The following is a 26,284-nucleotide window of genomic DNA, read 5'->3' as shown; positions in this document are numbered from 1 at the left end:
ATCTATTCGGCATGCTAAATGGCATTGATTGCTGAAGTGCTCATGTTATCAGCAAAATAGAATACCCGTGAACGTGGGTGGGGAAAGGAAGAGAAGGAGAGTTGTGAGGGATGGTCTGTGTTAGCATCAGAGAATTCAGAACGGAGGTTCCCCTAGGATCTTTCCCTCGGTGTAGTGCAGTCTTACGTGATTTCTTCCTCCAGCTACCTGCATTAGGCTGGGTTAAACCTTAATATTTAATCACGAGGAGGAGGGAAATGATGTGTGGTCCAGGAATTTGCTTCCTGAGAGGATTTACCGTGAAGCTAAGAAAATTTAAGCCTCTGCACTCCTCATTTGCTAGGCCTTGGACAGTGTGTTCACATGACCATAAATTTTTATAAAATCTTCTAAAGTAAACAATTTAAACCACAAATATTGAGATTATTCTGTCTTTCCACTTTGACTTCCCTCCTGCAGGTGCTATTGGAGAGGTCAGGGAAAGATATTTGGGGTAAGAACCCAAACCACAGACACTGACTCTTACTTCCTACCTTACATTATGTCACTTACTATCTATATCACCCTAATGTCACTATTTGTACAGCTTCACCAACATGACTTTACTTTTCAGTAACATAACTTCCATTCTAGGAAACTCTTGCCCAAAAAACATAAAAGTCACAAACTACTTTGTTGTAGTTTCAAGATCGTCCAAAAAAAATCTGCTTAAATGAGCATCGAACTGTTCAACTTGGATATATTGTTTGCTTCCCAAGATTCTTTGAATTAGGCTTCAAATATCTCACTTGGCTCTGTCCATCAATCCTAAACTATTGTATAATGATCCTCGTTCAATCTTAAGCTACATTTTGAGAGATTTACCTTAACTAGACTTCAAAAATCTTATCTATACATGGATTTCTCCCTCAGACTTATTAACAGGTTATTTTGACAGCATTTTCATGGAGCTAGCATTTGACTTGGGGATCTGGCTAAGGAGAATTTGGCAATACGTACATTTAATTTCGGTTTCACAGGCTATATTTAAGTAGTTTTCATTTGCTTCTGTGTCTGGTTTAGTTATTGCAGATGAACATTCCAGACAGCAGAGTTACACGGATCGTGGAGGAGAAACAAGGTTGAAAGGTTCTGATGCAGAAACTGGTCTGTGGAAACATTTTCCAACCATCAGATATGCCCAATGAAAAGCAAAGGATTCAGTTCTCATCAAGCTCTAGTCGAAAAGGAAGCTCTCTTGTGAATGAAGTAGACGTATAACAACCTATAGATTTCCACCCTTTACCATGAATTTTCAATTCAAAAAGCATTTAACAGTAGTTCCTACATAGGAAAAATTATAAATGTCCTGAAAGTTTAAAGCTTATATATAAAAGCAACTTGATAGAGTTTTCCCCAAATTTGATAACACTAGTAAATATTAACATGATGTTACTGATAATAGTTGTAAAGCATCGAGAAACTTTCTATCAATAATTAAAAAATATATATTATTAACCATTATAGAGCAAAGACAAATTTAATTTTTCTATTCTCTCTAATAAAAATCATCCCACAAAAATCATTGTCAAAAATAAGGCAATCAAAGAGTGTGTGTTAAAAACTGGAGGGAAAAAAGTTGTATTGAGGCTTGCCAGACAATTATTGGATACATATATTATGTTATTTTTCTCATGGATTTTCTGGTGTTTGTAGTTTTTGTCAATTTTTTCTTTTAATTTATATTTTATTGTGACAGATTTTCTGATTCTAAATCAGTTGCGTTTCTAATTCTCTCTTCGAGAACCTTGAGTCTTGCCACCCTCTTTACGATTAAGATGCATGGATGTAATGATATGGTTCAAGGAGAAAGGGAAGAAGAGCCCATCGAGAGAAAGGAAAGTTTGTATTTTAGTTTTATTACTAGCTTGCAGTGTAATGTTAGGCACACTACTTAACTTCGCTGAGCTTTGATTGTTTTCAGCTGAAACGAGGGATCATTTCTCCGACTTCACTGTGTTGGTTATGAATCAAAAGTACTAAGACGGGCCAGCCTGGTGGCATAGCAGTCAAGTTCACACGTTCTGCTTCAGCAGCCCAGGGTTTGCTGGTTCGGATCCTGGGTGTAGACCTATATACCACTTGTCAAGCCATGCTGTGGCAGGCGTCCCACATATAAAGTAGAGGAAGATGGGGATGGATGTTAGCTCAGGGCTAATCTTCCTCAAAAAAAAAAAGTACTAAGAAAAGGGGTTTTAATAATTGTTTCATGACCTTCCTTTTACTATCATTTCCCCTCAAAAGGATACATGGGCCTCAGCTGAGATTTCCTGCTGTCTTGAAAACAATTGGCATTTATCCTCCAGGTGAAGTACCTAAAACTGGTGTTAGTCCATACTAGAAAAAACAGAGCTCACGCCTGTGTCTCATTGTCTGCAGAATGCTTTCAGACGTCACGGAATGTCTGCACTTTGTGTCTGTAAAGAAAAGAAGAAACGAAACAATATAATTTTAAAAAGAAATTGCATCATTTTCTTGGAAATTATTTCCACTGAATACTCACTATTCACAATAAATAGGCTCTTCTGAATGATCTAATTACTCACTTAAGCCTTTCTCATTACATTACAATAAAAGAACATTGGCCAAAAGGCTTACTCAACTTGGCTGCATTGTTTTTGATTATTAGAAGAACAACTGGAAATGAAATCTCTACCACCAGCCACACCAGGAGCTGGAGATAAATGCGACTGTCCTGCTCTCAGGCTGAACTACCTACATCCTAGGGCAGGATTTCGAAAAGGGGTATAGAGTCACTACAGACTTTCTCTGCAGATTGGAAAAAAAGAAAGAAAGAAAGAGAAACAAACAAAAAAACAGGCCAGGTCTGCTCGGCACAAGAGTGTTAACGTGTCACACTGTGGTTTTCAGACCAAGGCCAACTTATATATGCTCTGGGTTGCCCATCACATCTCGTTGGCCTCACACTATTAAAAACAAAACAAAACAAAACAAACAAACAAAAACAGCAACAGTTGTGTTTTCGTCAATATTTAAAATTGTGAGATTTTACGTACAAGTCTGGCTTTCGCTAATACTTTCAGTCATCAATATCTGTCACCATGTGCCACTCCCTCATGCATCCATGGCTATAATAACCTGAAGGAGAGTAGCAATTGCCCCCACTCCCCCCTTTTGTTTTTGAGGAAGATTAGCCCTGAGCTAACATCCATGCCCATCTTCCTCTATTTTATGCAGGGTGCCTGCCACAGCGTGGCTTGATAAGTGGTGTGTAGGTCCATACCAGGGATCCGAACCAGTGAACCCCAGGCCACCAAAGTGGAGCACGCGAACTTAACTGCTGTGCCACTGGGCGGGCCCCAACAACTGCCCCTTTTTAGCAGTTCCCTTTCCACTTTACCTCACCCGTGCATTCTTCTAACATTTTAGAAAGCCCAAAGCACTTTCCAATACACTGTTGGACTTCTATTTTCATGGTCCCTGCGGAATTCATTTGGGAAACACTTATTGTGTGTCTCTGATGTATCTAAGAAGGCTGTAGTAGGAGGGTGACAGGGCTAAAGAGATACTAGGGCAGGCACAATCGTCAAGAAACGTAAAATTCAGTGAAAAGAGGGACCTTAAGTACTCAAATAGGTTTTCAGGTATTTGCTGCTTTGTGACTTATTATTGTTTTTATCAGTGCTACGAAAATAAAAGAATACAGGGTGCCCTGAAGGACAATACCACACCGAGAGATCTGACCCAGCAGCATCTGAAAGCCTTCAATTCTGAAGTGTGACTGAGGAGGGGGAGCTAAGTGATTTTTTATAAATGACGGGGTTTGGGAGAGATCAGTGGCTCCCACCTGCCTGCTGAACAAAACTGCCTGAGGAGATTTTCAGAAATGCAAGTTAGGAGGAAAGGAGCCATGAAGAGGAGAAAGAATTGTAGTCAGAGGAAGCAGTAGGTACACCAGCTCTGAAGCAGGGAAGGGCAGGACTCATTCCACATCCTTCCAGACTGTTTGAATGTTCGTGATATTCATTCCTCTCGCTGTCAGAGTGACCACACCAGTCATCACACCACAGCCTGAAATCAAAACAGGCATTTCCCGGATGATTGATACCATGTTTTATGGAATGTCTATCTTCTGCAGCAGAAACAACTAATTTACATTTCATTCAGCTGTTAGGAATCTAATTTAGACATAAGTCAAAATAAATACACTTTTCTGAAACTTTCATAAAAACATATGCCTCCTTTGATATTTTCATCCCTCTACCAAGTTTTCCAAAATAGTAACATATGGTGGGATTATCACAGAAATCACTGAAACAGAAAATTCCCTGTAAGAGTCTTTCACACGCTCCTTGGTATAACAAACAAGACAGTCCTTGAATGAAGCATCAAAGGCTTTGATTGCATAAACAAGTAGGTCAGTAATAATCATTACTATTCTTATTATGATTCTTTAAATGCCTATAATCCTTACATTGTATAAGACAATTAATATTGACAGCATTAAAATACATTTCTCAAAGTACACTGTTAAAAGCGGGTTTTTTTTTTTTTTTTTTTTTTGGTGAGGAAGATTGGCCCTGAGCTAACATCTGTGCCAATCCTCCTCCATTTTTGTATGTGGGATGCCACTACAGCATGGCTTGATGAATGATGTGCAGGTCTGAGTCCAGGATTTGAACTCGCAAACCCCAGGCCACCAAAGTGGAGTGAGCAAACCTAACCACTGCGGCACCAGGCTGGCCTCATTAAAAGAAAATTTTAAATTATTACCATGTTACTTCTTATACGCAGAAAGTAGCTGTAGAAATAAATACAATATGTGACACATTAACACATGTACACACAATTCTAGCTTAACTGCTGGGTCTGCCAAAATCCCTGACACTGACATTTGCCCCATTCTCCTCTCCCTTATTCTTTTTCTTGTTTCCTTCTTCTCCTCCTCTTCTTATTCCTCCTTTTCCATCTTCATACAAAGAGAGATTGGCAAGTAAAGATATTAGCTTTGAACAGACTTTATCTTTGACATCACCAAAAATATTGATAAAGAATTAAAAGGGAAGTGGCTTTCTAGTTGCATTTATCAATGTTATTTGATTTTCAATTTGTGTCTTATCAATATCATGTCACAAAGTACCAGGGGAGGGGTGCACATGTTTCTGGTATAAAACATACAGACCTAGTGACTATCTTTTTATCTGTAGGGTTTGGTGACCAAAAATACCAAGAAATGTGACTGAAGATAAAAAGGATATATTACTTATGCAGAGAAGACTAAAATGAGAATCCATAGATTTAGGTCTTATCAGTGGGTCTCCATCCTTGCTGATAATTGCAATCACCTAGAAAACTTCTGAAAAATAGAATTGTCCAGGCCTCTCCTCCCTTAGGAAATTCTGATTCAATTGGTCATTTTGGGACCTTGTCTTTGGTATTTTCTTTTTTGGTTTGTGAGGAAGATTGGCCCTGAGCTCACATCTGTGCCAATCTTCTTCTATTTTATGTGGGACATCACCACAGCATGGCTTGACGAGTGGTGCTAGGTCCAAGCCCAGGATCCAAACCTGTGAACCCTGGGTAGCTGAAGTGCAACATGCAAACTTAACCACTACGCCACCAGGGCGGCCCCACTTTGGCATTTTTTTAAAGTTCCACTGGTCTAGTTTCAGCTCTGCCTCAGCTCAGAGAGTGTCTGTAGGGGAATTATCTGGTTAAGATCATGTGTCCTTGAGGCTCCCGTCTGGGCTGTGCACCAACACTCACAATGGTTAGGCTTGACCAACCCAGCTGCTTTCTCGTGGGAGAGTTAGCACCAAGACCCTTGCAGTCTGAGGGAACATAAAGACCCTCCCTGGGGGCTCTGGTCCTTGGAATGCAGGTCCTACAGGGATGCTCCCCCTTGGCAAGCATGCAACCTTCGTTCTTCTGTCTGCTTAAACCAGCTTCTCTCAGGGGGTGGTAGGGGGTGCACATTGCTGTCCAGCCAGCCACCACTGGACCTTCCCTGCAAGTAAGTCTCAGTAAACCCATATGTCTCATTCACTGTCTCTGGGTCTTTTCTTTGGTCTCTTGGCAACCTGTGCCATACTGCTCACCCAGATGGGCACGTGGTAGAAGAGTGTCCTTGAATGAATTACCCTACTCTCTTAGTCCCAGTCTTCTCTTACACTTGATGGACATTTAAGTTGATTATGAACTCTCAGACATGACTAACTATTACAATCATTTGGACAGTGGTTAAAAATGCAGAATCTCCAGGATTTAGGATCAGAGAATATATATTCTGATCCCTGCCTAAGTTTGCAGTAGTGTAACTTTGAGTTTAATATGTAGTAATCATAGGTTCTTTAGCACACAGCTCTAGCCAACTGAAATAACCCATAAAGCAAATGATTGAAATCCAGGTAATAATTGATTGGTGAAAAATGGCCTGGGTTGAGTGATGGAATCACTCTGTAATAGCACGTAATAGCATATACCTGTGGCAGATAGAAATTATCTCTGATGTGTCTGTCATTACACTCTAAATCATTTTATGAACGTCTCCTGTGTTCTAATATGTCACACGTTAAGTATTGTTTATTGTCAATAATTTAAAAACAAATTAGGAAATTAGACTATTTACTAGCTACATTTTCCCTTATGATTTGTGGCCAGGGCAGAGCCCACAAGACTGGGGAACAAATATTTGGAGCATTGGGTATGTCTAGGCCAGAACCCACTGTACGTACTTTATTTACAGGTATGCTCTCACCACAGAAGTTCCGTAAATTGTGAGGCATCAAGGCATCAGAAGTACCAAATGCGTAGCAAACACATGCTGATTCATCTCAGAATAAGTTTATCAGATAGTTAAAGATACACTTTTCTCAAAGAATTTAATTCCTAAGCCAGATACTGATGAAACAAGAGGCATGACAGGACATGACTAAATATTTGCTGGCGACTAGTGAAATGGAAATGAGATGACAACTGTGGGGTGGTGTAGAGATCCCTGGACTTAGAGACAGAAAGGTTAGCTCCAGTCCTACAGCTAAATCACTTGATTGATTATCAGGTGGCTAGCCTCATTCTGGGTGATGTGCCAGGCACTGAGATGACATCGGGGAAGAAGATGTGGACTCTACTCCCGTTCACAAGCCAGGAGAAGAAACATCATACTCTACTTCACGGGCGTGTGTGTTTCTTATGTGCTAAAATAGAAATGTTACAAGATATTATGAGATCAGATCAGAAAACTGCCAAAAGCTACTTGGGACAGAGGTGATTTTTCAGCTCATTCTTGAAAGATATGGGTGTGTTTGAGTATGTATGTATGTAACACTGAGTGACCGTGAACAAGTCATTTTTCCCCATTGTACAAATGGGAAAACTAAGGAATGCATTACCTTTGTTGGTTACAGTATTAATTGCTCATTAAACAAATATTTATTGTCATGTCAGCTTAAAGGGAATGGACTTTTTTTGTAGCGTTAATTTAACAAACTAGATGTTAAACAAAGCCACGTGTCAAGCCCTCTGCTGGTCACTGGAAACTTACTGGAGATTCACAATACACACAGATTCTAGTCCCAGGAAGCTTATTGATTGGTGCCTGTGGTAGGGTCTGGAACATTTAGAATGTGCTTATAAAGTAATATGATTGTTGAATATAAACACCATAAAATTGTGAGGGATTGATAGTGTTGGATTAACCGAAGTGTCCAATATGGTTCTTCCCATGACCTTAATGCATAAGACAAATAGAGGGACATTTGGATGTCAGTCCTGTCCACACAGCAGGGTTGGCTCCTGGGACATGAACATGGGCTAGTGATAAATGACTGTGTCTGGACCTGAGGGGTGCCGGTGGCGAGGGCACTGCAGGATCAGTGTAAGCCTGTTTGTTTTCTTTTCTTCCTTTATTAATGATCTGACGGATCTGAGTAAACAGTGTAGAAATCAAATTTGCAGATGGTGCGACACAGGGATCAATCTGAAAGCATCTGAACCAATACAACCAGAAACTAGAAGTTCAGTGGAAATGAGATAATTAGAAAACAATGGTGTTAAGATAGACCTGAGTGTGTTAGAATGTGATATACAATTAAGCTGAAGAGACGACTGCCCAAGGGTGGAAAAATGCCCAGGAGCAACTTGACATCAAAGGGAAAGCACTGGATTTTATTATCTGTGGGAGCTTGAGATTCAGTGTTACTTTCTTCTTTAAAGGGGATAGTTTTGTGGCTTATTCTTTATTACTGAAATATGTGCATTACCTGAACTAGAAAAGTAACATTCTTTAGAGGAGAGAAAAATCACAAATATGGTGACTAGGATGAAGGGAGTAATGAAAGAATCCTTGATAGTGAAAAGGTGGGGATCATTGACCTCATCTCTTAAAAAATAAGCGTTTTATAGATTTTACTAACAAAAGAAAGTTGTGCTTGACAATGAACTCATGATTCGCTTAATTTATCAATGTTTTACCCAGAGCTGATATTATTCTAGCCCAAAGCAAACATATTTGATGTGCTTATTAATCTGCATGGTCATATTGGAGTGAATATTTAATTTCTGGCAGAATGGTAAAATATTTCAATTGCCCATAGTCCTCTCAAAGAACCTCTATGTACCCTGTAAGTGTTTAGAGAAGTGATTAAGAACTGTCTAGATTCAGATAACCTCAATTTTCTTTTTTTTTTTTTTTGAGGAAGATTAGCCCTGAGCTAAATCTGTTGCCAATCCTCCTCTTTTTGCTGAGGAAGATTGGCCCTGAGCTAACATCCGTGCCCATCTTCCTCTACTTTATATGTGGGACACCTGCCACAGCATGGCTTGATAAGCCGTGCATAGGTCCATGCCCAGGATCCAAACCAGCAAACCCCAGGCCACCAAAGTGAAGTGCATGAACTTAATCACTGCACCACAAAGCTGACCCCTGGATAGCCCGACCTTTTAATCCAACAGGTACTACTAACCATTTTATTTATGTTGGATAAGTAATTGTGAGATTAATAATCTCATCTATAAGCTGATAATTTTACCTATATCATAAGGTTTTTGTGAATGTTCTTTGAGATGCTGTATTGCAGGGGTGCAGAATTTGCTACTCCAAAATGTGTCTCTTTGGCTTGATCATTTTTAAGAACAAAAGACTCAGGAAGAAACTTTGACCTTCCCCCTAAGTGCCTAAAAGAATTTCAGATAGAAGGCCTGTTCCAGGAAGGAGCTATCACCATAGAGAACTAGGTGAGGTAGACAGGGAGGAACCCAGCAAGGCCCATTTGATGAAAGGTCCTCTCCATGTCCCATTGTCTCTGCAAGGCATGGCAAACATTTGTTTACCAAACATGTACTTTTCCACCTCCCTGTAAATTGCCTTCCTCGCTTTGAAATCCCAAACCATTACCCTTAAGATCTTCTTTTGTCTTTACTGAAGCTAGTATATAAGGTGGTGGCTTCAGCCATTTTGGCAAGCTACTCACTTTTCCTGGGTTTCTCCCATGTATACATGTTATTAAATTTGTTTGATTTTCTCCTATTATTCTGTCTCATGTCAATTTAATTCTTAGATCAGCCAGAAGAACCTAAAAGAGTAAAGGAAAATTTCTTCCTTCCCTACGGTATATAAAGCACTTAGCAAATAACACATAGCATGTTTTCATTAACTATCATGCTATGATTATTAATGTGGCAAGTCTAGGTCCTCTGTAATTAGAACCATGCTGTTAATTCATTTACAAATATCTTGGTGCCCAATATTCTGCTCTTATTCTTCATAATCTCTGCCAATAGCAGCTGTATACTCATAATAGGTGTATGTGTGTATCGTATATATGTGTGTGTTTGTGGGTATATATATATATATATTTCTCTTGCGATGTATATCCCACTTCTCCATTTTTTCTGTGTTTCTGCATATATTTATTTTCACCTTATCCATGAGGATGGAAGTCCTATTCTGTTCTTCTTTCAATCTTTTCCTGTTTAAGGCCCTTAAACAAGAAACAAGAAAATGATTATCCTGGCTATCAGCTAACAAAACTCCTGGGAATTTAAGGAGGGAACACCTAACCATTTTGTTCCAGATAACTGGGACATGAACCCAAATCAGTTATCATCCTCTTCTCTTCCTCCCCTTCCCCCTCCCTCTTCTCCTCCCCCGCCTCCTCACCTCCTGCTTCCTCTCCCACTCTCCTCCTCCTCTTTCTCCTTCTTCATCCCCTTCTTCCTCCTCCTCTTCTTCTTTTCTTAAGCCTTAATTGCTCTGTTTTCTTTCTTAGATTCTATACTTATGCTTAACTTTGCAACTTGTGGGTGGCTCATTCTTTCCCTCCGACATATTTTAATGAGACTCCAAAGGTCCTTGGATCCATGTCTAGGACCTATTCTTTTTTTCATCTATTATACCAAAATAATTACATTTTCATAATATAGCTAACAGAAATTCTTGATACGTATTAAGATAATACTCACTTTTAGTATTTTAAAGTGTCTCATGTATTTTTGATGATCTGGGACTATCTGTCAGGTTCCAAATAAAGATCTTCTTTGAGATATTGATTGGCATTAAAATTAAGTATATAGATTATTTGGGGGAGCATGCTCACCTTTATGATACAAAGTCTTGCTATCCATAAACATAATATTTTTTTTCATTTATTATCGTGCTCTTTTTTGCCTTTTATTAAAAGTTTTTAATTTTCTGCATAAAGATCTAGCCATCTCCTATGTATTTATTCCTAGATTCTTATTTTTTTTGACATTTTAAATAACATCTTTTCAAAATTATATTTTTTGCTGCTAAATAAGAGATATAAATGATTATTTTATATTGATGTATCCAGTAATCTTTCTGAACTATCTCATGAGTTGCAATGACTTAGAATTTCTTGGGATTCTATATAGAGTTAGCAGGAGCAATCTAATCAAATTATCAAACTTTTAAAAATACACCATTTTCAGGGTAGAAGAAACCAAATGGGCTATAGAAAATCATGTGAGTGTGTGTGTGTGTGCAATGTGTGATGAAGTTTTGTTTCTTCCTTTCCAATCTGTGTACTATTTTCTTTTGTCTTGCAGGATTTTCAGTACAGCTTTGAATAGAAGCAATGAAGTGGGCATCCTTTATCAGTTACAAGTTATGAAGAAAGTTTTTCTAACCCTAAAGAATAATTTCTTGTATAAATTTATCAAGATAATTATATGCTCTTCTATACCTAAAAACATAAATGCATGTTGAAATTTATCAAATATTTTTTTGGAACGTATTAAGATTGTAATATATTATTCCTTTAAGAGGTCAATATGTTAAATCACACTAGTATGTACATTGTTGTTGAATTAAGCCATGTTTGAAATTTTTTTGGAATACATACTAATTAATCATACTATACTAGAATTTTTAGTGCATCAATAGATTTGGTTTTGATACTTTTTTTTTTTTTTTTGCTGAGGAAGATTAGCCATGAGCTAACATATGTTGGCAATCCTTCTCCTTTTTTGCTTGAGGAAGATTAGCCCTGAGCTAACATCGTGCCAATCTTCCTCCATTTTTTATATGTGGGTCGCCAACACAGCATGGCTAACAAGTGGTGTAGGTCCATGCCCGGGATCTGAATCTACGAACCCAGGCCACTGAAGTGGAACGTGCCTTACTTAACCACTACGCTGCAAGGCCAGTCCATGGTTTTGATACTTTTAAGGAAATTTTGTGTTTATATTTCCAAAAGAGACTATTGTATAATTTTCCTCTGCTCCTATTTTCTTTTACTTGGTCTTGATGTTAAGATGATAGTATTTCAACATCAAAAAATGTTAAATATTGTTAACATAAAAATTTTGGTATTTGGTACATAATTAGGCACTCAATATTGCCCTTATGCTTTTCTCTTACCTAGTTTCTTAATGTAAAAAAAAAAAGAAATGAGCCTTGCAAAACCTACTGCTCAGGGTGTTTGCTAGGATTAAATAAAATAGCATACGTAAAAGTGCCTATGGCAGTGTTTGGCACATTAGAGGATTCATTAAATGCTAGCTCACTTGCCCTTTCCCCTTGGCTGTGTGTTTTTGAAAAAAGGCAGATGCAGTAGAATGCTTTTTTTAGGAAACCAGCTTAAAACAGTCATCAACTGAAGTCAGTGAATGTGTTTGGTTTCCATTCAAAATGCTACTTTCAGGAATACACAGAGATTTCATTTGCATAATCACTCTCCAGGCTAGGAACCTGTCCCTGAGGGGTTATCATTATTTAAATCTAAGTCAGGTTATTATCTTTCTTCGCGCTGAGCTGCTTGGCTTCGCTTCTTTCCCTTTCCCTTAACTGCTACAGCTGCATCCCTCTGAATGGGAGCTTGACCAGCAGATCTGAGACAGGGAGGTATAGGGGAAAAGGCAGTGTGTCCAAGTGGAAAGAGCAGAGAGTTCAAATCCCAGCTAACTTCACACTCACGGTGGTACCTTGGCGACATGACTTGGCCACTTCTGAAACGGGAGCTGCTAGGTTGTTGAGAAGTTTAATTGATGTTGTATAGGTTACATATACCATTCTAACCCAAGATAAACTCCTTAATTATATCAGCCTCCTTCCTTCCTAGCCACCTCCTTCCAATGGAAGGAGATAACGTACCTCAGAGAAGACACAAAAACAGATCAGGGAACAGAGAACTGACAGTAGAAAAAAATCAGAGATTTATTTAAATAGAAGAAAATATTACATAAGGATCATTTTTCAGGGAAAGAGAGTAAATGTGATAGTCTAAAGTCCAGGAACAGCAAAGGCTGGGGTACTACATTTCTCCTCAGGGGTCACAGGAAAGAAGGTACCAAAGGGCTCAGGCAGGAGAGAGAGGGAGTACCCTTGACTTTGGGAAGAACTGGAATGCAGATGCCAATTAGAGAAAAGGATGATAAAACATGAAGTGTCTTAAGCATCTCTCAAGAGAGGGCTGTGTGATGGAAAGAATGAACAGGAAAGGAAAGAGATCACATGAGTTTATCCTCTGTGCTCTCTTCTCAAGCCAGCATTCTCAGCTGGTTTAGCGCTCACTAAGACTCCTTGCAGTACACGAGGTATTCTGTCTATTTTGTGGGTGATGAAACTAAGTTTCAGACACATTAAGCAATTTGTCCAAGACCGCTCAGTTAAAAAGTGCCTGAGTTGGATTCCAGCCCAAGACCGGCTAATTGTCAACATCCTGCCACTATACCACATGCCTTCCCCTTGGGAAACTAACCATGCTGGGTCTTTTACTTCTTAAGACTACAATAAGGTGCCTCATATAGCTTATAGAATTTGTTTGTGAGTTAGTGAAGGGTTTTGAAAGGATACTTATGGTACACAGAGTGAGGAAAGGTGCTAATAGTGAGCATAGTTGAAACTTATTGAAGATTGATGGCCATCGAGGAGATGCCTTACAGAAAAGATGAAAATCAAGTTTGTTATAGTTAATGCTGTGTTTTCTTCATTATTACACATATTTCTTTCCACAGTCCACGGGGGTTTCTAGAGCGTCTGCTCTGTATAAGGTAACATGGTGCTGGATGCCAGGAGTAAAATGTGACATATACATTCTCCTGTCCTATAGAGGTGTGCTCTCCAGCACAGTAGCTGGTAGCCATTTCTAGCTATTTAAAGATATATTAATCAAGTAAAATTAAACCTTCACTTCCTTAGCTCATTTAGCCACATTTCAAGCACACAATAGCCACAAGTGGCTAGCATTGACCATATTGAGCAGAGCAGGCATAGAACATGTCTATCATTATAAAGTGTTCTATTGGAAACCTGCATTAGAAGCTCCTAATGCAGATTTGGGTTGGGGTTAAAATACTAAACTTGCCCCTAAGGCTTCCAGCTAACTGTCTATTGGCCTGTTCTAGGTGGCTTAATCCTCAAAATAACCACATGAGGAAAGAATGTTGGTTGAAGAGACCAAGTCTCAGAGGACTACAGTAACTTGCATAAGGGCTAGTAAGTGATGGAGCCTGGATTCAAGTGCCAATGTTTGACTTCAGAGCCCAGGCACTCAATTTCTGAGTAACACTTCTCACACCTAAAATACAGTGTGGCCCATGGAACAGTTGTATTGTGTGCAAGTTATATAAGTAGTACAGAAAGCTGGGGTTGCTCAGGGACATCTCCACCAAAGAAAAAATAACAAGGAACGGTTTGAAGTGTAAATGAAAATTGCTCTGCTGGACAAGATAAGGAAGGAAAAGAAAGCAGAGAGTAGAGAAAGCAACAAGATGTCAGGATTGCCTTCTCGTGCCTGTCCTATTTTACGTATTTTGTTGTTGAGATTTTCCAAAACTTATGTCATGAGTATCTACGGTGTGCTTCGTACTGTGCTAGACCTTATGGATAGAAACTTAAGAGGCTGTCATACTTTCGGGAAGTTCAGAGTTTGTAGAGAAGACTCCTTGGCCAAGGAAACAAATTAAGATGCACTATAGCAAGTCCTATTTCATATTAAAACTTATCCATTCAGTGCTGTAGCCAGAGAATCTAATAGAATTAGTATTAAGAAAACTGGGAGGTCAATAAATCCCACTTTCTATCCAAAGGAAGAATAATTTAATCTTCATCCCCAATTTTTATTGCCTCGATTGACCCAGGGAAGGAGTTGAATGTAATGGTGAAGAGTCTACACTGGAAAACGTCAACCTGACTTTAAATACCTTATTGGCCATTTACTACACGTGAAACTTTTGAAAATGGAAAACTTTTCAAATACTTTCCTAATCTGAGAGATGAGAATATTAGTATTTTTATCCAGGTGCTGTTGTGAATATCTCATAAGTTCATGTGTATAATACGCTTAGGACAGGGTCTGGCCCACGGTATAAGCAAATAAATAAGCGTTGTGTCACTTTCACAGGAAAGAGAAAGCTTGGAGCAGCTCTCATTGTTAAAATCTTCCTTATAAGTGACAAAGAGGTGTGTCTGAACTGGACATTTCTTTTTTCCTTCTTCTTAGAACAGTACCACTTTCCTCAAAACTTCACAATGATGATGATGATGATTGTGATTATTATATCGTTTATCCAGCAATTTCAACATTTCAACCCAATCTCCAATGGAATGGAAAGGATACATACCACATTACTTAACAGTTACTTAAATAATCCTTTGCATAGCTCCTCACAACTGTGCCCTCACAACTGGGCTGCACAATCATAAAGTCATCTATTCACATTTTATGGCAAAACATTACGCATAGCAAGAATTTTGCTTCTTATGCCTTTTGGATTTTGTGTGGGGAAAAAGATGTACTTCGTTAAAACGAAACTGTCCAGGTCCATCTACTTCATCAAAAAAGATCCTATTCCCCAACTCCTGTCAGGTTTCTACTTGTTCTGCATGACTCTACATGGAACATCCAAAATGAGGTTACACAATGGCATTGCTGCAAAGGAAACTGCCTAGTTATTTCAATTCTCTCGAGAACTTTCACCTCATCCATCCTGGTTACCTTAAGCCCGTCTTGATATTTTAATAACAGAATTATTTCCACTACAGCTTTAAGTGCAAAAGAACTGAATGTTTGATCAAAAGAAACACTGCCTGTTCAAAAGCAGTGGGTAAAATTAAATGTAATTTCTTTTTCAAGGCTTAATGGGGTTTTTCTGAGAAGCAACACCCTAACTCTGTATTCTATACTTTGGTTTCACGGCATTAAATTTTTATGAGCTTAATTTTCATCAGTTCCTTAAATTCAAGCAGCAATTTCAGTAATAGTATATGTGCTTCATAAACAACAAGTGCATATGCATAAAGTTGTTTAATCAGAAAACTAAAAAGTTAAATTTTCTGTGAGCCTTTTTTAAAAGGACTTTTTCTTAGGATGGTATAATTTTAAAAATTTTATTTTGCCTAATTTTTTTTTCTTGTACTGTCCAATGATATTACGTTTAGCTTTAATGATTAAAAAATCGAATTATGTAACCAGAATATATTCTCTGAAATTTGCTTAAATGAAATATATTTATAAATATAATCTATAGTAGAATATAATGCTTATCTTCAATTGACTTTAATATTTCTCATCAATAAAAATGATCTACATAAGTACCTCCATCTTATTCATAAATATTTATATTTTAATATTTTCAGTTTGTTTATTCAATTATTGATGCTACAGATGGCAAAAATAACACCATCTTGTGGCTGGCCTGGTGGCATAGTGGTTAAGTTTGTGTATTCCATTTTAGTGCTCCTAGTTCACAGATTCATATCCTGGGTGCAGACCTACATACTGCTCATCAAGCCATGCTGTGGTGGCATCCCACATACAAAATAGAGGAAGATTGGTACAGATGTTACTTCAGGGAGTGTCTTCCTTAAGCAAAAAGGGAGGGATTGGCAACAAATGTTAGCTCAGGGTGAATCTTCCTCACCAAAAAGGAAAAGCTCCCCATTTGTTTGTTTTGTATCTATTGTTTTCCTAGGAAGTTTCAAATTCTTCTTTACCATAGAGATTCTGAATAGCATTATAAAATAAGTCACAGGGATATTGGCTTCGATTTTCTATCAGGGCACACAAGGCTGCATAAGATAGCATTCTCAGCAATTAAATTTCCCTTCCTTTCTTTGATCCCACTGTTTCTTCCGTTTGGACTTCTCCAGCCATTCCCCACGCAATAGTTATACCTTGCAGTAGAGTGAAGAAGCGTCTTAGGCTCCCCAGGACTGAGGGGTTTTCCAGGACATCAGAGTTTCACTGCTGAAACTAGAAAATTTCTGGACAAATCAGTAAGTTGGTCTTATACCAGCTAATAGTTCAGGAACATGCGTTCATCTACCCATTCAGTATTTGCTGTGAAAATCTTTATTAAGAGTCTCTGATTAAGAGATGCACAGATAATTTCCATGATGCATTTCCTTGAGGGGAGGATATGTTTTTAACAGATGAGAGAGAGAGAGCACAAACACATGAGGAATTGAAGATAACTTGTATAATAGCCTTAAATACCTCCACTGGGGCCTCTTCCAAGCAAGCTATCGCAAAAGGGTGGCTGTGCCACTGGTCCCCAATGACTCTGTCAAGCCTATGTCCACTTTTTGTTCTGAATGCACTCTAGTACCTCTATCCAAAAAAAGCACAAAATAGGGATTGATTATGGGTTAAATAATAATGGATACCTTTCAGACATCCCTTGACAAAAGGTTAAAGGTCTGATGAGAATTAATTAGAGTGTAATTGACAATGAAATTTCATTATTTCTGTCATATGCAACATTTTAAGGTAATAACTAGGAATACTTATTACTAAAAATATTGTTATACCGGGACATAAAAAATCCCTGAGAATTTCATACCATATATATGTATATATATATATATATATACACTCACGTAGCTTTCTCCAGCCATAGTAAATGGCATTTCTCATATCAACAGATAGAACTTTTGCACGTTGACTAAATTAAGAATTTTCTAAATGGAAAAATAGATATTGTGATATTTTTCCAATGCCAAGGAGGGAAGGAAGGAAGCAGTGAAGGAGCGATGAAGGAAGTAAGGGACTTCATTTGACGAGACTATTTGAGGCTTATTAGAATTGAACAGATAATACGTGAATGTGTTTGCCAAAGGTAGGATTATTAGCACATTTTTAACATAAATTTTTAAAATTTTAGAACTGTTTGGATTTACAGTAAAATTGTGAGGACAGAGCAGAGAATTCCCAAATACTCAATAGCCAGCTTCCCCTGCTATTAACACCTTACATTAGTATGTATATTTGTTTAAATTAATGAACCAATATTGATACAGTATCATGAGCTAAAGTCTATATTTTATTCATATTTCCTCAATTTTTATCTAATGTCTCTTTTCTGTTCCAGGATCCCATCTAGGATGCCACATTGCATTTGGTTTTCCTATCTTCTTAGGCTTATTTTGGCTGTTACAGTTTCTCAGACTTATCTAGTTTTAAATGACCTTGACAGTTTGAAGAACACTAGTTAGGTGTTTCGTAGAATCTTCCTCAATTGGGAATTTTCAGATGTTTTTCTCATGATTAGACTGGAATATGGGTTTTGAGGAGGAAGAAAACAAGATAAACTTCCATTTCCATCACATTGTGGGGGATCAGAGTGTGTCACCCCCAAATATGTCTCTCTAGAATGATTATTTTCAAGAATAAAAGACTCAAGAAGAAACTTCGACCTTCCCCCTAATTAGATGAAGTATTTAAGACAGAAGGCCTGACCCGGGATGGAGCTATCACCATAGATAACTGTAGGTGTGGTAGACAGGAAGAGACTAACAAGCACATTTTTATCAAAGTTATCTCTCTGATCACATCATCTATAGACGGCCCAGCAAACATTTGTTTATCAAACATTTTCTTTTCCATCTCCATGTACATTGCCTTCTCCCCCTTTGAAATCCCAAACCACTACCCCCAATATCCTCCTTTATCCTTAGCTGAAGATAGTATTTAAGGTAGTGGTTCCTGCCATTTTGGTGCATTACTCACTTTTCCTTGGTTTCTCCCATGTATACATGGTATTAAACTTTGTTTGATTTTCTTCCTGTTTTTCTGTCTCATGTCAATTTAATTCTTAGACCAGCCAGAAGGACCCAGAGGGTAGAGGAATAGATCTTCCTCCCCTACAATATCATATCAAAGATACATACTATCAACATGACTTATCACTGTTGATTTTGACCTTGACATCTGATTGAGGTAATATTTGCCAGGTTTCTCCAGTGTAGAGTTACCCCCCTCCCCCCGACCCTGACCATGTTTGGCACTGTATTCTTTGGAAGGAAGTCACTATGAGCAGCCCACACTGAAAGAGTGCAGATTTGTTCTCCACCTCGGTGGAGGAGGAGAACATACATAAGTTGTTTGGAATTTTTCTGAAGGGGAGAAGTTTCTATCTCCCTTTCCCCATTTATTTATTTATTCAGGCATTTTTCATACCAGTTTGGGCTCAAAGGATGGTTTTATTTCATAATTTACTTTATAATCTAAAACTACTTTATTTTTTATTGCTCAAATTTTTCTAGCTTTGGTTGTTGGAAATATTACTTTCAATTAGCCTATGTCCTTTGACTTACCCCCATCAGTGTGTCAGTGTTTGTGTGTGTGTGTGCTCACACACTACAAGATACTGCAAGCTCATTATAACATTGTGATATATAACAAGAAATATGTATCTGGTCTTTGTCCCTGTTCCTGGCACAGAGTTCCTAAAACCCTTGAAAGTTCTTAAGTGATGAAAAGGATAAAGGTGTCTTTTGTTATGTTAATGAGGGTTTGGGGGAATCGTCCAAGGATGTTGGCTAGTTGCCAGGGGAACCAATCGTGATTAGATGATTGGAACTTTCAGTCCCACCGCCTGACCTCTGGGTAGGGGAGAGAGGTTGGAGGTTGAATCAATCACCGATGGTCAATGATTTAATCAGTCATGTCTATGAAACTAAGCCTCCATAAAACCCCAAAAGGATGGGGTTTGGAGAGCTTCCAGGTTGGTGAACACTTGGAGGTGCTGGAAGAATGTCACACTCTGAGAGGGTATGGATGCTCTGAGCTCTTTTCCCCATGCCTTCCCCCATGCATCTCTTCCATCTGGCTGTTCCTGAGTTATATTCTTTTATAGTTAACTGGTAATGTAGTAAGTAAGATGTTTCTCTGAGTTCTGTGAGCCACTCTAACAAACTAATTGAAGCAAAGAAGGGGTCATTGGAACCTTCGATCTGTAACCCCTTGCTAAAAACCTGGACATTGGATTGGCATTCTAGACTATCAATTGGTAGTGGTGGTTGGCTGGAGTAGGGTGGGGAGTCTTGTATGAGTGAGCCCGTAAACTATGGAATCTGATGTGGGATCAGATAAATAATGTCAAAGTTGAGTTGAATTGTATCAAAATTGAATTGAATTCTATCAAAAGAGAGTTGAATTGTAGGGCACTCAGCTGGTGTCAGAGCACTGCTTAGTATGGGGAAAACCCCCCACACGTCTGGTGTTGGAAGAATTGTGAGTTTGGTAGTAGTGTGAGAGTAAAGGAGAAACACAGAAGTGTATGATTTCTAAACAGCAATCTTGGTTATTTCCTGCCCCAGTCTTTGAATAAATTTTCCCAAGAAGTTCTGGTTTGTTTTATTGGAGAATGTTTCCATCTGGGTATTAGATTGCTCATTGCTGCTGTGTGACATTGTTTCTGGGCCCTCTTAGCTGACAAAGTAAGAAAATATGTGTACATTCTGACCCATGTATATACACCTATCTATAAATATTTTTATACGTGAACATCTGTATTTATATTAAGCTAAACATGAGTTGATACTGAGTCTCCAACTCTAATCCCTTACAACACAGATCATTCCAGTTTCCTACTCTTGCTGCTGATGTGTAAATTTTCACTAAAATGGTGAGAAACTTGCCTTGCACCATTCATTTACTTAATTATTCAATCTCAGTATATGTGTATTTTTGTATCCAAATTGGTGATGCATACTCTGTGGTAAACATCTTTATTAACTAGAGTAGAGCACTTTTGTACAATTTCTTTCTTTTTCTTTTGAGGTAGATTAGCCCTGAGCTAACATCCCTGACAGTCTTCCTTTACTTTATATGTGGAACACCTGCCACAGCGCAGCTTGATCAGCAGTGGGTAGGTCTGCACCCAGGATCAGAACCGGCAAACCTCGGGCCATGGAAGTGGAACATGCGAACTTTATCACTATGTCGCCGGGCCAGCCCTTTTTGTACACTTTCTTTACCTTTAGTCTTATAGACTGACTCATTTACAAAATTGCTCATTTCCAAAGCAACTTTTCCACCCACCCTTCATTAAGGTTGTTTTATATATTTGTAAAGCAATTCTATTGTTTTGTCATATACTGCATTCTTCATGAATTCCTCTGACCTCCTAAATAATATTTTTAATTTGCCTATATTAATTTGCTTGCTACTATTACTAATTTGTAATTTACCTACTATTTGTGCTATAAAGTTGTTTGGGTTTTGACATACAGAGTCACAGATCCACTGTTACGGTATCGAACAGAATAGTTTCATTGGCAGAGAAATTCCCTGATCTTCACCTGTTCAACCCTATGCTCCCTCTGCTTAAAGCCCGGACAACCACTATCTTTTTGTTGTATCCATATATCATCTTTCCTAGATGTTATGTAATTCAATCATACACTATGTAGCCTTTGCAGACTGGCTTCTTTCACTTAGCAATATGCATTTAAGTTCATCCATATCTTTGCATTGCATAATAGCTCATTTCTTTTGATCATTAAATAGTATTCCACGGTATGGATGTAACAAAGTTTGTCTATCCACTCTGTTATTAAAGAGTATATTAGTTGTTTCCAGTTCTTGGTGATTGTACACAAAGCTCCTATAAAACTTTGCATCCAAGTTTTTGTGTACACATAAGTTTTCAAATCAGTTACATACAGAGCCAGGAGGGCAATTGCTGGATCATATGCTAAAACTATGTTTAGCTTTGTAAGAAGCTTCCAAACTGTGCTCCCAAGGGTCTATTCCATGTTACATTCCCACTGGCCATGAAGGAGAATTCCTGTTACTTCATCTTCTCATGAACAATTGATAGTGTAAGTTTGTTGGATTTTAGCAATTCTAACAGGTTGTGGTGATACCTCATTGTTGTTTTAATTCAAAATTCCTAAAGACAAATGATGTTGAGCATATTTTCATATGTTTATTTGCTATCTGTATTTATTATTCTGTAAGATGCCTGTTGAGACCCAGTCCCCCCCCCCCGTTTTTTTTTTTGCTGAGGAAGATTTGCCCTGAGCTAAAATCTGTGCCAGTCTTCCTCTATCTTGTATGTGGGTCACCACCACAGCACAGCAGCTGATGAGTGGTGTAGGTCTGTGCCTGGGAACCAAACCCAGGTTGCCAAAGTGGAACCACTAGGCGATGGGGCCAGCCCCAGATTGTCCATTTTTTAATTGTGTTGTTTTCTATTACTGAGTTTCAAAAGTTCTATATCTATTTTGGATAAATGACCTTTATCTGATATGTGTTTTGCAGTCTTTTCTCCCTGTTTTGCCTTGTCTTTTCATTGTTTAATCACAGAGGAGAAATTTTCTACAGAGGAGAAATTTTTAATTTTAATAAAATCCAATGTATTTTTTCCTTCTTATATCATGTTTTCGGTGTTGCATCTAAAAACTCATCACCTAACTTAAGCTCATTTAGGTTTTTGCCTATGTCCTTTCTACAAGTTTTATAGTTTTAGAATTTTACATTTAGATTTATGATTCATTTTAAGCTGGTTTTTGTGAAAAGTGTAAAGACTGTCTGGGTTCATTTTCTTGGATATGGACATCCAATTGTTTCAGCACCATTTATTGAGAAGACTATCCTTGCCCCGTTTAATAACTTTTGTTCCTTTGTCAAGGATCGGAAGGCTGTGTTATATGGGTCTATTTCTCAGCTATCTATGCTATTACATTAATCTCTATTTTCCCTCATCAGTACAACATTCTCCTGATTATTGTAGCCTTGTAGTAAGTTTTAAAATTGGGAAGTGAGCATCCTCCAATCTTGTTTTTCTTTTGCCAGATTGTTTTGGTTTATCTGGTCCCTTGAATTTCCATATGAATTTGAGGATCAACTTGTCAATTTCTACAAAGGAGTCAGCTGGGATTCTGATAAGAATTGTGTTGAATCTGTGGATCAATTTGAGAATTATTGCCATCTTAACAATATTAAGTCTTGTGATGCATGAACAGGGATGCTTTATGAGTTTTTCTCCCCCCATTTATTTAGATCTTCCTTAATTTCTTTTAATAATATTTGTAGTTTTCAAAGTTCAAGCTTTCCAGTTTGTTGAATTTATTACTAAATGTTTTATTCTTTTTATACTATTTAAATGGAATTGTCTTCTTAATTTTATTTTTGCACTGTTTATTGAAAACGTATAGACACACAATTGATTTTATGTATTGAGCTTGTATTCTTCAACATTGTTGATTATTAGTTCTAATAGTTTCCTAGTATATTCTTTAAGATTTTCTATATACAAGATCATGTCTTCTGTGACTTTGGATCGTTTTACCTCTTCCTTTGCAATCTGTATCCTTTTCTTTCCCCTGAAGTTTTCATTTTCTTGTCTAGTTTTCTTGGTTAAAACTTCTAGTACAACATTGAACAGAAGTGATAAGAATGCACATAATTGTCTTGTTCTCTATCTTAGCAGGGTGTTATCCAGTCTCTCACTATTAAGTATGATGTTAGCTGTGGGTTTTTCATAGATACTCTCTGTTAGGTTCAGGAAGTTCACTTTTATTCCAAGTTTGTTGAGTGTTTTTATCATAACGGACTTTTTAATTTTGTTAGATGCTTTGTCTACATCCATTGAGGTGATCATGTGGATTTTTTTGTTTTGTATTCTATTAATATAGTGTATTACATTATGATATAGTATATTACATATTGATATGATGTATTACATTAATTGATTTTAAGATATTAAACCAACCGTTGATTCCGGGTATAAATCCCACTTGGCCACGGAACGTAATTCTTTATATATGTTGCTGGATTTGGTTGTTAGTATTTTGTTGAGGATGTTTGCATCAGTATTTAAGGGAGATATCAGTTTGTAGCTTTATTTTCTTGCAATGCCTTTGACTGATTTTGACACCAGCCTAATACTGGTCTCATAGAAGGAGCTGAGATGTGACACCTTCTCTTCTATCTTGTGAAGAATTTGTGAAAGGTTGCTATTAATTCTTCTTTAAATGTTTGGCAGAATTCGGCAGAGAGGAAACCTGGGCCTAGGCTTTGCTTTGAGGGTAGTTTTTTGATGACTCATTAAATCTCTTTACATAGTTGTAGGTTTATTCAGATTGTCTATTTCTTGTTGAGTCAGTTTTGGCAGCTTGTGCATTTGCAGGAATTTGTTCATTTCATCTAAGTTGTCTAATTTATTAGTTTATAACTGTTCAAGGTATTCATTTATAATCCTTTTCATTTCTGTAAGAACTGTAGTACTGTCTCATATTTCAATTCTCTTACTAGAAATTCCCCTTCCTCTTTTATTCTCTCTTTCATTAATTTCTGCTGTAACTTTTATTATTTTCTTCCTTCTGCTTGCTTAAGGCTTAAGCTGCTGTTCGTTCTATAGCGTACTAAAGTCAAAGCTTAGATTATTGATTTTGGTTCTTCTTTTTTTCCTAATATGTTCCTTTACACTATATATTTCCCTTGAAACACTTTCATTGCCTTGCATTTTCATTTGTTCAATGTATTCTTAAAAGCCACTTGAGACTTCTTCTTTGACTCATGTCTTATGTCAAAGTGTATGTTTAATCTCTAAATACATGTGGATTTTCTAGCTAACTTTCTGTTATTGGTTTTTAGCTTAATTCCACTATGGTCTGAGAACATATTGTGTATGAGTTATATTGTTTGAAATTTTTGGAAGTATGTTTTAGGCTTTGAATGTGATCTATTGCTATAAATGTTTCAACTGAGCTTGAGAAGACTGTGTACTCTGCTCTTGTTGAACAGAGTATTCTATTAGTATCAATTGGATTAAGTTGGTTATTAGTGCTGTTAAGGTTGACTATATGCTTAATTATTTTCTCTCTGCTTGGTCTGTCAATCACTGTATGAGGGATGTAGAAGTCTCCAAAAATAATGGTGGATTTGTCTATTTCTCCTTGCAGTTCCTTCAGTTTTGCCTCATGTATTATTAGAAGCATACACATTTACAGTTATTTCATCTTCTTGAAGAGCAGATCCCTTTATCATTATATATGCCCCTCTTTATTCCTGACAGTCTTCTTTGTTCCAAAGTCTACTTTAACTGAAATTAATACAGATCTTTCAATTCGAGTTAGCATGGTATTTCTTTCTCTTTCTTTTTCTTTTAACCTATCTAAGTCTTTAGACTTAAAGTGGGTTTCTGGTAAATAACATATAGTTGGGTCTTATTTTTTATTCAATCTGACAATCTCTGTCTTTTAAAATATGCATTTAGACTATTCATATTTAAATTACTTATTGATGTATTTATGACAATAAGTGCTAGAGACTTAAATTTCTACTAATGTCTTCATTTTTGTCTCTGCTCTTGAATTTTGGTTTCCCAAACTACTCTGTAGAGAGAGCTTGTATCTTACAGCTCCTTCAGCTGTAATCCATTGTTGTTGTACTGGAGTCAGGTTTTGTGTTGGTAAATGAGACATTATATAATTTGATGTCTAAATCTTCATATTTGAGTGAGCTTGTGTCCCTTGGATAAGTCCTTTATGAGTATTTTGTAGTTTCCTGTACACTTAAGTGAGACAGGATGGCTAAAGTGGAGTGGAGTTGGAGAAATGCCTTTCTCCCAGGTTGAATAAGGCTCTGATAAAGTCTTTCTCATGGAGAGTAGGCCCTTGTTGTGGAGAACACTTGATAATATTTCACAAGTATTACTCTGCCCCTGTCTTTCCATGAGGAGCTTTCTCTCAATTCTCCACTGTGAGAACCTGTTGGGGTCTCTGGAGGCAAAACTCACAAACATATGGGCACCCTTCTAAAGCTGCAGCCTCCAGGTATTCCTCATTTTTCCTGCTCAGCCTGCAACAATTCCCCAAAATTAACACTTCTGTGTTCTTACCAATTATGGCTCCAGAAATTTCTGTTCCAAGTAAATGCATTCAATGTGCCTGTCTCTCCAGCCTTTGGGATGACAGTTTGCCCTGTGACCTCTGTCATCTGAAGCACCCAAGAAAGGTAGCTAAAATTCAGTTTTTCAGCTTTTCTCTTACTATAAAGTTGGGAGCAGCAAATTCCAAACTCTTTACATATTGAGGCTGAACCTGAGAATTGATTACTGAATTTTTAAGATATGAAAAAACTAACTGTCTTAGGTTATATTTGATCTGAAGCAGAGCTGGAGTAAAAGATTCAGGTTTAAGAAATTTATGCAAGAGTTGATTCCAGAATGCTCTGGTATGGGGACAGAAATATCAGACAGGGAATGGAAGAAAACTAAAACAGGGTATATTAATGAACACATTTCCATTACAGGCAAGTGAGTCTTATCCTACAGGACCCAGTCAGGTGCTGCTGAGATCTTTGATATGTTATGTAAAACCTATGGGAAAGAAACTTGGTAGTTATGAACCAACTCTCGTTTGTAATTGTTTGAAATATGCTCCCAAAGCATTAAATCCTTGGCACCTCAGGATACCCTCCAGAGAAAGTCCTCAGCAGAGAATAGCAGGTGATCACAGTAGGAAGCCATTGGCCAAAGGAATAAGGGGAGGGGGACACTGGTGGCCTTTGCTGCATCAAGTTTCATAGAG

Source organism: Equus asinus, chromosome 28, assembly GCF_041296235.1.
Source record: "Equus asinus isolate D_3611 breed Donkey chromosome 28, EquAss-T2T_v2, whole genome shotgun sequence".
Lineage (NCBI taxonomy): Eukaryota > Metazoa > Chordata > Mammalia > Perissodactyla > Equidae > Equus > Equus asinus.
The sequence above is the reverse complement of the archived record's forward strand: the minus strand, read 5'-3'. Positions refer to the sequence as shown.